Here is a 12428-nt window from a genome sequence, read left to right as displayed (position 1 = left end):
GGTATATCTTCGTATATATATTCATATGCATATACTATAGTAAAAAACGGTTATTTCAATATTACAACAGACAGAATGTTATGTTCATTTACAATAGTAAACAGTTATTGCTACCATTGTATATCGCCGCCATTTTGTTTTATGGACAAAATGGAGGTCGTCAGTTAATCATCAATTACCACTATTACTTTTAGAAATTGCCAAAAGTATAGTGTGGTACATGCACAAAAAATAACCTTTAAAATCTTTCTACATAATAAGAACAAGCTACTTTTCGTAATAAATTAAATTACATTTTTTACTAGCAATATCAAGTAATGTTTTTTTACATTTTACACATTTTTCGTACTTTTACTAGTAGTTAAATAGAAATACAATATCTATAAAACTAGCTACTCGCCCCGGCTTCGCACGGGTGTATATGTATTATATATATAAAGATTCCTCTAAAATCTATCTATTTAAAAAAACCGCTTCAAAATCCGTTGCGTAGATTTAATGATTTAAACATACATAGGGACAGACAGCGACAGCAACTTTCTTTATATGTATATATGTAATAATGATTATGCTATATTACTTGTTAGTAGTAAAACAGCTAATAACAACAACATACAATCTGAATGGCCATAGTCCCTTTGCGTATATTGAATAAATTTAATTTAAAGATATTAAGTACTTATTTCATTTGGCACCAACACAGGGCCGGATAAACATGTCAGGGCCCTAGGTGATGAAATTCTTTCATTGTTTAAGAAAAGTACTCAAAAGATCTTGCTCAATAGTACTTGAGGTCTATATAATGATAGATTTTTATTAAAAAAGACTTAAACACGGCTATTCAGCCGTTTAATAACCATAAACTGTTCAATTTGATATGAACTGTAAGATTAAAAATTTTGCTTAACCTAAAATACGCTACGTAACGATACTAGATGATTATGTTATATTAGTTGAAGTATTTCGTCAACTGAAACTGAACAGCGTGGATTAAAAAAAAACAATAGTACATTACCGTCATTGAGGATATCGAATTTCCAGTGTAATTTTCACTCTATAAAACTTTTATTTTATAAGTACGCTTCCAGTATCTAAACACAGATTAGCCGGCCAGTTAGCTTCAAAATTGCTGGACATAAATAACTGTCCATCTAGATTAAAAAGCCTTGCCAACATCTAAAGAAAGTAAATAAGATGGCACCTTACTGGAGGTGCCTCATATCCAAATGCCCATAACATCAAAAATATAAAGTATCTGATTATGGACGGATGGGCTGATCGCAGATAGAAAAAAAAAATACGCTTCCGGAGAAAGCGTCTGTTACGGGGCCTCAAGGCAGTTGTCTACTCCAATAACCCCGGGAGCGTGTGCATGTATCCAAACGCGTCCACAATTGAGTAGAGCGAAATAGGTCGCCCTAACAACGTGGTGGGGCCTGCTCTACACTATAGGGCGTTCCAACGCCGCTGGAATCGTGGTAGAATACTAACGCGACCTCGCGATTCTGGCAATGGTGCTCGTAGGTAATATTATAGTATACCGGATAGTGTTTTAGTGGGTTAGATTCCCATACACGCCTTCGTCGCCCCTATGGCGGGGGAACGGTGTTTCGAAAATTTTTCCATGTATCAATATTTAAAGAGCATGATGAAAGATCATTGTAAGTTGCAAGAGCTCCATTAATGACGTAAAGGGATTGTTAGTGCTGTGGATTCTCGACCCCATTGCTTGCAGTGTACCATATCAGATTGATCTCCACGCGATTTCCCCTGGAAACCATCGTGATAAATACTTGGTGAATTTGTTACGATAGGCTAACTGACCTGTCCTCATGCTCATATTATCATCCGCCACTGGTGCCCCGCTAGCGTAAACCGTTAGCGCAGGCGGGTGCACCATTTCATTATCATCATCTGCTTCTTCCTTATCCCATTTATTTGGGGTCGGCGTAATATGTTTTTCGCTTCCATTCATCCCTGTTCGCAGTCATCGCGTTATTTACTTCCTTTCTTACCATATCATCTTTCACACAGTCCATCCATCTCTTTTTCGGCCTTCCTCTGCTCTTATAACCATCCACATTCATATGTAACACCTTTCTTAAAATATTATCCTCGTTCCTACGCATTACATGTCCATACCATGATAGACGATTACTCTTCAACCTCTCTGACACCGGTGCCACTTTCATACTTCCTCTAATGTATTCATTCTTTATCTTATCCATTCTTGTCACACCACACATCCACCTCAACATTTTCATTTCAGTTGCATGCAGTCGTCTTTCATCCGTCGCCTTTATATATACAAAAAATATATATGCCCTTAAATTATGAATGAATGAATGAACAAAAGGCAGTGGCCTACCCTGCCCGACGGTTAGTCCGACCCTGTCAACACCTACTAAGTGTATCGTATAACGTGAACAATAATGAGAGCTGCTGGCATTTTCATTACGTTTAATTCTACATTGAATCCTCTAATAAAAGAGCAATTACGGACATCAACCAGTCTCGACCAAAAGAAATGAACGTTTTAAACAATTTGCGGAACACATTCGATTAATTTTCAGCTTTTCTTTTATTTCTAACAAGCTGTACCTGGAACTTTGTCCGCGTGGAATTTAACTTTATTTTTCTAAAATAAAAGTAGCCTAAGTTACTCCTTATTACATCAGCTACCAGCCAATAAAAATCCCGTCAAAATCGGTCCATCCATTTCAGTGATTAGCCGGAACAAACAGACAGACAGAAAAAAATCAGACATTTATATTCATATGCTAAAAAACGGATTTACAAATAGACACTCCAATTTTATTTATATGTATAGATTGTCTCGGACAGTGCGATTTCAGAGGAGAGTGGTCGTTCCTTATGGTATGGTATCGTTGCAGGCTTCGTCGACACTTAGATTGTGGAATGAACTACCCGTCGAGGTTTTTATAGAATAAATGTTCAGAGACCAATGTCCCTCTCTTTCCTATACTATATTGACCGGCCAATAGCAAGACAAAAAAGTAATAAAAGAATTAAAAGAGAACAAAATTTTTGAATTGCGTTTAAGAAGTGCGCATTCAAACAAATATGATTAATAATCAAATCTTAATCATTACATAGTATAAAACATCCATGGCCATCCCTATGTATGCATTTCTTTATACATGTACGAAGATATATATGATACATGTACACCCGTGCGAAGCCAGGGCTAGTAGCTAGTAATGTAATAAACGCGAAAGTTTGTATGTACGAATGTGTGTTACTTTCACGCAATCACGTGGAATTTCACGCAAAAACTACTGAATGGCTTTTGATGAAACTTTACAGTAATATAGCTTATGCGTGAAAATAATAATGCTAAAGGGCTATATTTTTTATTGAAATTTAACGCGGATGAAACCGCGGGCACAGCTTCTTCTTCTTCTTCTTTCGTTTCAATGGTAACTAAATATATTTTCCCCAGAATGTTACGACGACTTTTGCGCATTTGTCGCATAAAAATATCAAGAAGTCAAATTATAAAATTGATAGTATCGTCTGCACTAACGTAGACACTCTTGGTGTTGCAGGTGTCCATACGCTATGGAAACCGTTTACCATCAGATAGGCCAAATGCTGGTTTGCCAAAGTCGTAGTATAAAAAAACTGCTGACTACAGAATGTACAGTAAAACACCTATAGATGAGAATTGTCGATGATCCCAATCTCTGGCGGTATCGAGCCACTTAGCTTGAGGCGAGACTTCGCTTCGCTTTGTGTGTTCTAAGTACAACAGATTGTATACGACCATTCACTCTTTTCAGTTTTATTACTGAATTTGAACATTGTTTTTCAGTTATAAAAGCACTGTTTTAAGCTGAAAAGCTGATTCATGAATACTGTTTTCTGAAAGAGCGCAACTCGAGTTGTTTTTAAGCGATAAATCGATTATTCCGCTTGCGAACTTGTATGCCCGAGTAGTAGGGCTGCCATGTATAAAAAATAATTCAACGTAGGGTTGCCACAAATAGGAATATTCAGTTAAAAGTAAACTTTTGTTAAGACTAATTGTACATTCGTTGGCCTTTGAGTTCTAAAGAATTAATTATTATTAAGTACACAGACTTACTTCAAATTAAAATCGAATCTTGCACGCTACAAATATGAGCATTATATTCAAGACTACCTTGCTACCCACCCTAGCTTTTAAAGATTTAAAACTATGCAATGGATTTTGAAGACAGCGACAGCGATTTTATGTTATACTATGTAATTGTGTTTATTTGTATACGCCTGGGTGTTTACTATACCTTTTTATATTACACTTATAGCAATCAAGCATACAGACCGTTGGAAGTTGAACGGTTACCATAGACTAGCCAATCATTGAAAAACCTCAATATATACGTTCTTGAAATTTTAGTATAGAAGAGAATAGAAGGTCATTTATTGAGATAAACTTACATTGAAGCACTTTTGTTTTGTTTTTGTTTTAAGCACATAGTAATCATCACTTTTTTTTTTTAATCTACCGCTCATTCGGAAATATCATCACAAGACAAAGAAGCAAGAAACTTGCGTATTACCCTTTTAAATAATTTTGTTGTAACTTTACATTTAAGTTGAAATGTATATGTTGAATACATAAACTATCTATATTTAAAACAAAAACTACATTTCAATATTATTTATTAAATGCCTATAACATAAGCTCTGCTTAGCTTGGGACTAGATGGCTCTAAGTGGATTGTCCTCATTCATTTATAATTTAAGAGCTCTTGTTGGTGGAGCTCTTGCCACTTTCCACGATCTTCCATCATACTCTTTAAACCTTGATACGACACGACTCCAATTCTGTCTTTCATTTGCTTGATGTAGCTCTATCTCTTGGACTTCCTCTCCCCCTCTTTCCTTCTACTCTTTCTTTCCCTCAACAATAACTTCCATAAATTCATCGTGCTGCATTTTTCCTCATCTATTTTCTATAGTATTCAACAATTGCCTTTTTTCTTTTACCCAGTGCAATTCATTACTTACTTTGTCTTTCCATCTTTATCTTTATCTTTTCTTCTTCGTTTTTTACCTTTCCAGGTATATTTCCATTTTGATACTATTGGAAGTATAATGCTGGTCATCGTAGAATTAGTTGTTTGTACATTTTTATAGAATATGTCACTTTGAATATCTCAGGAATTTAATGTAATGTCAACATGTAAACTTTATCATTTTAATATATTTTAATAATTAGGCTACTGCTGCTTTCTTTTATTTCCAAAAGTTATCTTCCTTCATTTATCTTTCCAGCTAATTCTTTCCATCCTTCTCCAGTACCATATTTCAAAAGGTTCCAGTTTGCCCCTTTCTTTTTGAGTTAACATCCACGTCTCACATTACACGTGGATTGTTCTATCGAGTGATTATTTTAATGTTTTCCCAAACAACCGATACGTTTCTACGTAGCAATAAAACATCTTTTATTACTCTCCAGGCTAATATTCTCATGTATAGGGCTGTTCTTGTAATTGAGTTAATATTGTTTGAGAAAATCTAATATTGTACATCTTGTCTTCTTGACTTGAAGAAATTAAATTACAATATCATAAACATATATTATACAGCGAGGTAGATTTAGTACTAAATCGGTGTTTTTGTATAGCATAGGGTACAAACGAGTGAAAGAAAACCATACTAAGGAGGACCGCCATTCATCCCGATGATCTACTAAATCAAAAACTGAAAAAAAGTTTCTCGAAAACTCCCGTAAGCAAATAAAATTTATAGATCTTGTAAATGAATTACTACCCTTTGGTCACACCGGCATCCAAATTTATTAATAACTTATACATTCATTATAAAAATCGCCCCTATCGTTCGGTGATGCTGTAAAGGCCAACTAAGGCCAACAGCATTGAAATAATTCGAAAATGATAATAATAATACCTACTTAATAATTAATTCAACATATAACAAATAAATAAATTTAAATAAATAATCTCTGTACAATTCACACAGCGCCATCTAGACCCAAATTAAGCTACCTAAAACTTGTGTTATGGGTACTTGACAACTGATACAAATACATAGATATGTTTTTTTTTCGTAAATACATACATATTATACATAGAAAATACCCAGACCGATACAAACAATCATACTCATGAATACAAATGTTTGTGCCGTGTGAGGAATCGAACCCGCGACCATCGGACGTAAAGCGGTGTGCTTGACCGCTAGACCACCGAGGTCGTCAAAGCATATTATAAAGTGAAAATATAGAAAAACTTAAAAGCTAATATCGCGCTATGAGCTGAAAGGACCACCACTCAGCTGGTGCCGCAGCGTGTCACTGCAGCGCTGATTTTCAGTGAAGCCACTCGAAAAAAGGAAATAGCTTTCTTGATATTTTTTTACTTTAAACTATCTGTCCCGGCAACGTTGTTTTGCCTTAAAATAAAAAAAAAATTAGGGGTGGACTACCCCTAACATTTAGGGGGATGAAAAATAGATGTTGGCCGACTCTCAGACCTACTCAATACGCTCACAAAATTTCATGAGAATCAGTCAAGCCGTTTCGGAGGAGTATGGGAACGAAAACTGTGACACGAGAATTTTATATATAAGTACTTTAAATATATGTCTTTTATCTATGTACATATCATAAAAATATTTGTCGCAATTGCAATCCCAGTACACTTTTGTTTCGAAGCAAATAGTATTTTCATTTCTTCAAACATAAAGTGTATTTTTGAAGGAACGGCGAATGTACACCCAATATAATTGATAGATAATTAACAGCTCTGTCGATCTAAATTAAAGGTGCTATCTAACTATAAGTTATGTTTAATTATAATTAGAGGGTAGGCCGATAATTAAGTTGGCAGTAATACTGCTCATCACGCCAGCTCCTCCGCCCATCCTGTTCATTTACATTTTGGAATTAAAAGCCAAGTTCAGTCATCGAGGTGACATTATTTCTAATTGATGGGTGTCCACAGATTTATTTATTTACTATCTATGTCTGCGGTTTCATGAAATTTACAGTTTATTCTGATCTATAAGCTACAATACTGCGAAGATTCATCAAATCCGTTACTACTACCGTAACGTACTTTTGCGTAAAAGCACAACAAACAAACAAACATTCATCCATATTCACAAACTTTCGCGTTTATAATATTACTAACTTTTACACGCGGCTTCGCTCACGTGTTTTATTTCTTTACGATCCGAAATTTCATGATGATCGGTTCAGTAATGTCGTTTCTCCAGTAAATTGGTACACATGTTTTCTGTTTTAGATAAATAAATAAAATTACTAACTAAAAAAATCTTCAATATTATTTATTTATGTATATAGATACAAAAGTATCTTAAAATATTACTAACTTTTATTATTAATATTACTAAATAAAACATGTGAGCGAAGCCGCGTGGGCTTCGCTCACATGTTTTATTTCTTTACGATACGAAATTTCATGATGATCGGTTCAGTAATGTCGTTTCTCCAGTAAATTGGTACACATGTTTTCTGTTTTAGATAAATAAATAAAAGAAAAAATCTTCAATATTATTTACTTATTTATATAGATACAAAAGTATCTTAATAATAATTTCAGCGTACCGCGCCTTTTTGCGAAGTATTACGTGCATTATTGACTGTTATAGGCCCGAGGCGTTCGTCCATAACAAAAGCCCTCGTATGCCTCCGTAAATTGCTGCTACAAATACATTTTTTATACTTTCATGATTTTATTACAAAAATAATAACGTACCTTCACTACTCCTGTATGAGACGGGGTAATCAGATATATATATATAAATATATACTCATATATACAAGCAGACCCGTTGCTGTGGCTAACGTTTAATGCCGTTCATCCAAACGATCAGGAAGGTATTTTAATGTCTGTTCGTTTGCATTGAATAGACTCCGAAACTAATAAACTGAAACGTTCTTCTACCATTAGAATCTTACGTTATCCCTAATGAACATAGGCAATAGAATATTTTCAAAAACGTTAGCTCTTTTCTTGAAGGTTTCAATATCGCATCGGTTCGGAAATACCATTCCTGCAATGAGATTCCACAATGCGGTTGCAAAATGTTCCTTGAAAACTCAACGTAGACAACAGTATGTACGTTTTACCGTTCTTTTTAACGGACTTTTCTACCTCCATATCTACTCTCTCCCTCCTCCTCCTTTCGCCCCCTCTCAGAGATCCGCAATTGTGTATTACAACAAAAGACTGGCACACTCTCGTCCAAACGGGCGGCAGCACAAAAACTGTTATTTGCCCTGCAAAAATGTATGTACGGACGCAAATAGGTCGTTATACGGAGCTGAAACGCTGTATTCGAACACTAACAATCCATTATTGCTCAACGGTCGGCTTCATAGAAATCGGATTGTCAGTTTAATGATGGGTGTGCGTAATGACCACATGTCACACATTATCTATGTGTACAACCAGGGATGTTATGGATATGAAATATCGGATACGGTTAGGTTTCGGATATAGGAATGATTATTATACCGGATACGGATACGGTTGCGGATATGAAATTATTTCGGATTATCCGTTAGTTTCGGATAATTTCGGTTACGGGTATAAAATTTTTAAAGGAATTTCAGAATTAAAATACAAATTGCTAACAAAATGGTTACATAACATGTCTCAATTAGGCTCCGTCCCTATCCGATATTATCCAGAACTTTTATTTTGGATTCGATTACGATTACGAATATTTTTTATATCGGATATCCGATAGTTTCGGTCATGGTTACGGAGCTCCCTAACATCCCTATTTACAACATACCTCGTACAACATACAACATAGAATTAATGTAGTACGTTAAACTAGTTCATTAAGTTACACTATTCACTAGCTGCTTATTTTTGAGTTTTACTTTCGTATCCTAATTGTTTATAGTAATAAACATAATCTATATTACTCAGGAATAATATAGGTATATAACAGTTAAATCAATTTTTGAAATCGGTCCTGTAATGAATTCGCTACAAACATACAGAAATATTAAACGTTTCTCTAAATATTACTATATATAGTAAAGTAGTAATTTACCTCAACTTGGCACGAATGCAATTATTGCAGGCTTTTAATTTCAAATTATAATGTAAAAGGAAAACGAAATGTAATGAAAACTCATTATTGATCACCTCATGGAAAAAAATACTCGTATCTAATGAGATTGAAATACCAGTATATATATTTTCTAAATGGAATTATTGGATAATTAAAAAAACAAATTGTTTATGGTCTTTGTAAGACAGTAACAATAGAAGTTGGGCAAGAAAATATATGTCGTAAAATCGTAGAGTCGTCTTTCTGAACTATACTTACTACTTATAAATATTTTATTTATTTTATTAACATTTAAGTATATTTAAATATATTTTTTTATTTTTACAAACTCTAAAAATAAAAAATATATTTTACATTTCATTTATTTACATATGTAAGTTATGTTGAAGATTATTAATTGGAATAGGACGATTCAATATGACAAGTAACATAAATTACACAGTTAATCTTCTTAAAATTAATAAATAAATAAATATTATTGTTATAAATTATATATGTCCAATAAAATTATTGGATATGTATAAAATAAAAATATAGAAAAATAAATATACTTACTATTTTTTATTACGCAATAAATTATATCTAAAAGATATAGGCTGAATAATAAATTAATATAATAACAAATGTGTTGAATTAAAAAAATAGTAAAATACGTATATTTGCATTTTTTTTATCACGAATGGCTCCAAATTATATGCAACATATTTAATATTAACAACATTGTTTTTGTATAAAACTTATTTAACATTACTTAATTACTTTATAACAAAAAAGAATTATGTTATTTTTCTGTTTATTTTATTATATACATCAATAAAATAATTTCGAAAACATTATTTTTGGAATCAAATTTAGAAGGGGACCCTACAATAATGGCATGTAATTGTAGGTATGGTCACATAGACTAAGTTCATTGTTACATACAAACATGGATACTGTGTGTAATCTAAATAAAAAATATTATTATTATTCGAATTAGAGACTAAGGAATAAATACATTATGTTATATATAAATAGAAGAAAATATTTAAATTCATCGTAACATTAATTAAATTGCGTATTAAAAAATAACAGTTACTGTTGTACTCACCGTAGATGCCATATTTTCATCACTGTACACTATTTTTTTTTATAAGAAAGTTCACTGGTGCCTATTACTTGTGGCAAAGAACAGGAATTGTTCGACTATCACGTTTCGACTTAACGACTTCATTCATACACTGGCAGCCTCACAACATGAGGTGACATTCCAAATTCAAAATTGACATTCGCAGAATTACGCGGGAAATGCACACAATACACAACACTATTTTGCTTTTAATTTTGTAGGTTATTTCGTTGGATTTATATAAAATTTCGATTGTGATCCGGGATTATTTTGCGAGGAAACGTCCACCGGCTGCCCGGGAGATCCCACGGGTTCCAGAGGCTGACTCTCGCCTGTCCCGCTGTTAGAAGCTTCGTAGACTGCGAATCCCCTCTTGCGTAACTATTATTGCATATAATTTTTAATACTCAATTTTCGTCGCCATTTCTTAGACACATCTTTTAATGTATTCTTCTGGCACTATTATATTACGCACTGAGATTATTCAAGTCCTTTTAAAGATAGAATTACCATATTTTTAAACAAAATATAATTCGTTTTATTTCACGAAGTAATAATGCCGTAAGTGATATTTATTTACGATTTTATGCTACAGTTTACTTAATAAATAAAAGAATATGTCGGAAAAATCACAAATGTCTATCACCATACGCAGCTTCGAGCGTTCCACATCTTTTGGGAGCAGCCTCTTTGCGCAGGCGTTAACCGGAAAATTCGAGTGAGACAGAATAGCTACGTTAAAACAAGTGCGACAGTGACAGAGTAGAAAGTAAGTGCATATAATTCAGTCAATTTGTTTTCTAGGCACGTTCGGATTTCAAAATCACTAGATAAATTTTTAGTGTTAGAAATAAAATGTATTTGTTTTAATCGTGTTTTTTTTTAATTTTATCCGGAATATTTAAGTTTTGTTTATTACATACTATGATGATGTAATGAATATAAATGTAACGAATATCTAAGTCAAAATATTCATTATTATTCAGAAAGCAGACTCATCATAAGAAGAACGAAACAGAAATTTGCGTGTTGCTCTTTTAAATAAATGTTGTTTTAAGTAAATACACATTAACAAGGATTAGGTATGTGACAATCAAGATAGAAACCGGTACGCACTTAATCTTTGTGCAATCAGATAGTATAGTGAGCTTATGAATTTTATTTAAACAAAATCTACAAAAACATTGTCAGTTATGAACTCTTGAATTTTTTAATATATTTTATTTACAAAAGTGATTTTTGTAAGACTTTTGAAACTTTTTTTTGATAGATTATAGATGGACTAGCAGTTTGTTGTAAAACCTTACGCAATTCTCATAAAATTAGTTGCTAAACTAATATAAAATAAAATAGAGAATGGTAGGTATGTGGAAAATTTTTGAAGACTTTTTGACAACTTTTTCTACTAATTAATAATATTTCAGGACAATTCACAGAGCCATTGTGTTATGGGTACTAGACAACTGATATAAATACATGGATACATTTTTTTTTATAAATAAATATATATTATACACAGAAAACACCCGATACAAACAATCATACTAATGAATACAAATGTCGGATAGTAAAGCGGTGTGCTGAACCACTAGACCACCGAGGCTGTCATTATTATATTATTTTATTATTGAATATACTAGCTGTCCCGGCAAACGTTGTTTTGCCTTAAAATAAAAAAAAATGTAGGGGTGGACTACCCCTAACATTTAGGGGGATGAAAAATAGATGTTGGCCGATTTTCAGACCTACACAATACGCTCACAAAATTTCATGAGAATCGGTCAAGCCGTTTCGGAGGAGTATGGGAACGAAAACTGTGATACGAGAATTTTATATATAAGATTTTCTTTATTTGGTCAAAGTTATAACACGCAGACAAAGTCGCGGGCAGAAGAGAGTTTTGTACAAATATCGATACATTATACATATTACAATATTGTTAAGTATCATTCTCGTATACCTATATTGTCATTAGCACTTAGATAATAACAATGTCAGTATTGTTGAAGTATCATTCTCGTATACCTATATTGTCATTATCACTTAGATAATAACAATGTCAGTATTGTTGAAGTATCATTTTCGTATACCTATATTGTCATTAGCACTTAGATAATAACAATGTCAGTATTGTTGAAGTATCATTCTCGTATACCTATATTGGCATTAGCACTTAGATAATAAAAATATCAGTATTGTTGAAGTATCATTCTCGTATACCTATATTGTCATTACC

General features: G+C 33.0%; 1 protein-coding gene across 1 annotated transcript in view; it reads right to left on the bottom strand.

The window, feature by feature from the left end:
- Window positions 1–10223, bottom strand: part of LOC131846872 (uncharacterized) — a 99728-nt gene extending 89505 nt beyond the window's left edge. Inside the window, exon 1 of the mRNA XM_059196292.1 lies at window positions 10175–10223. The gene's annotated coding sequence lies outside the window, so the exon portion shown is untranslated. The remainder of the gene's footprint in view (window positions 1–10174) is intronic.
- Window positions 10224–12428: the final 2205 nt, after the last annotated feature.

The sequence above is a fragment of the Achroia grisella genome, unplaced genomic scaffold, assembly GCF_030625045.1.
Source record: "Achroia grisella isolate CSIRO2021 unplaced genomic scaffold, CSIRO_AGI_Agris_v1 utg512, whole genome shotgun sequence".
NCBI lineage: Eukaryota > Metazoa > Arthropoda > Insecta > Lepidoptera > Pyralidae > Achroia > Achroia grisella.
This window is presented reverse-complemented; position numbering and strand designations above follow the sequence as displayed.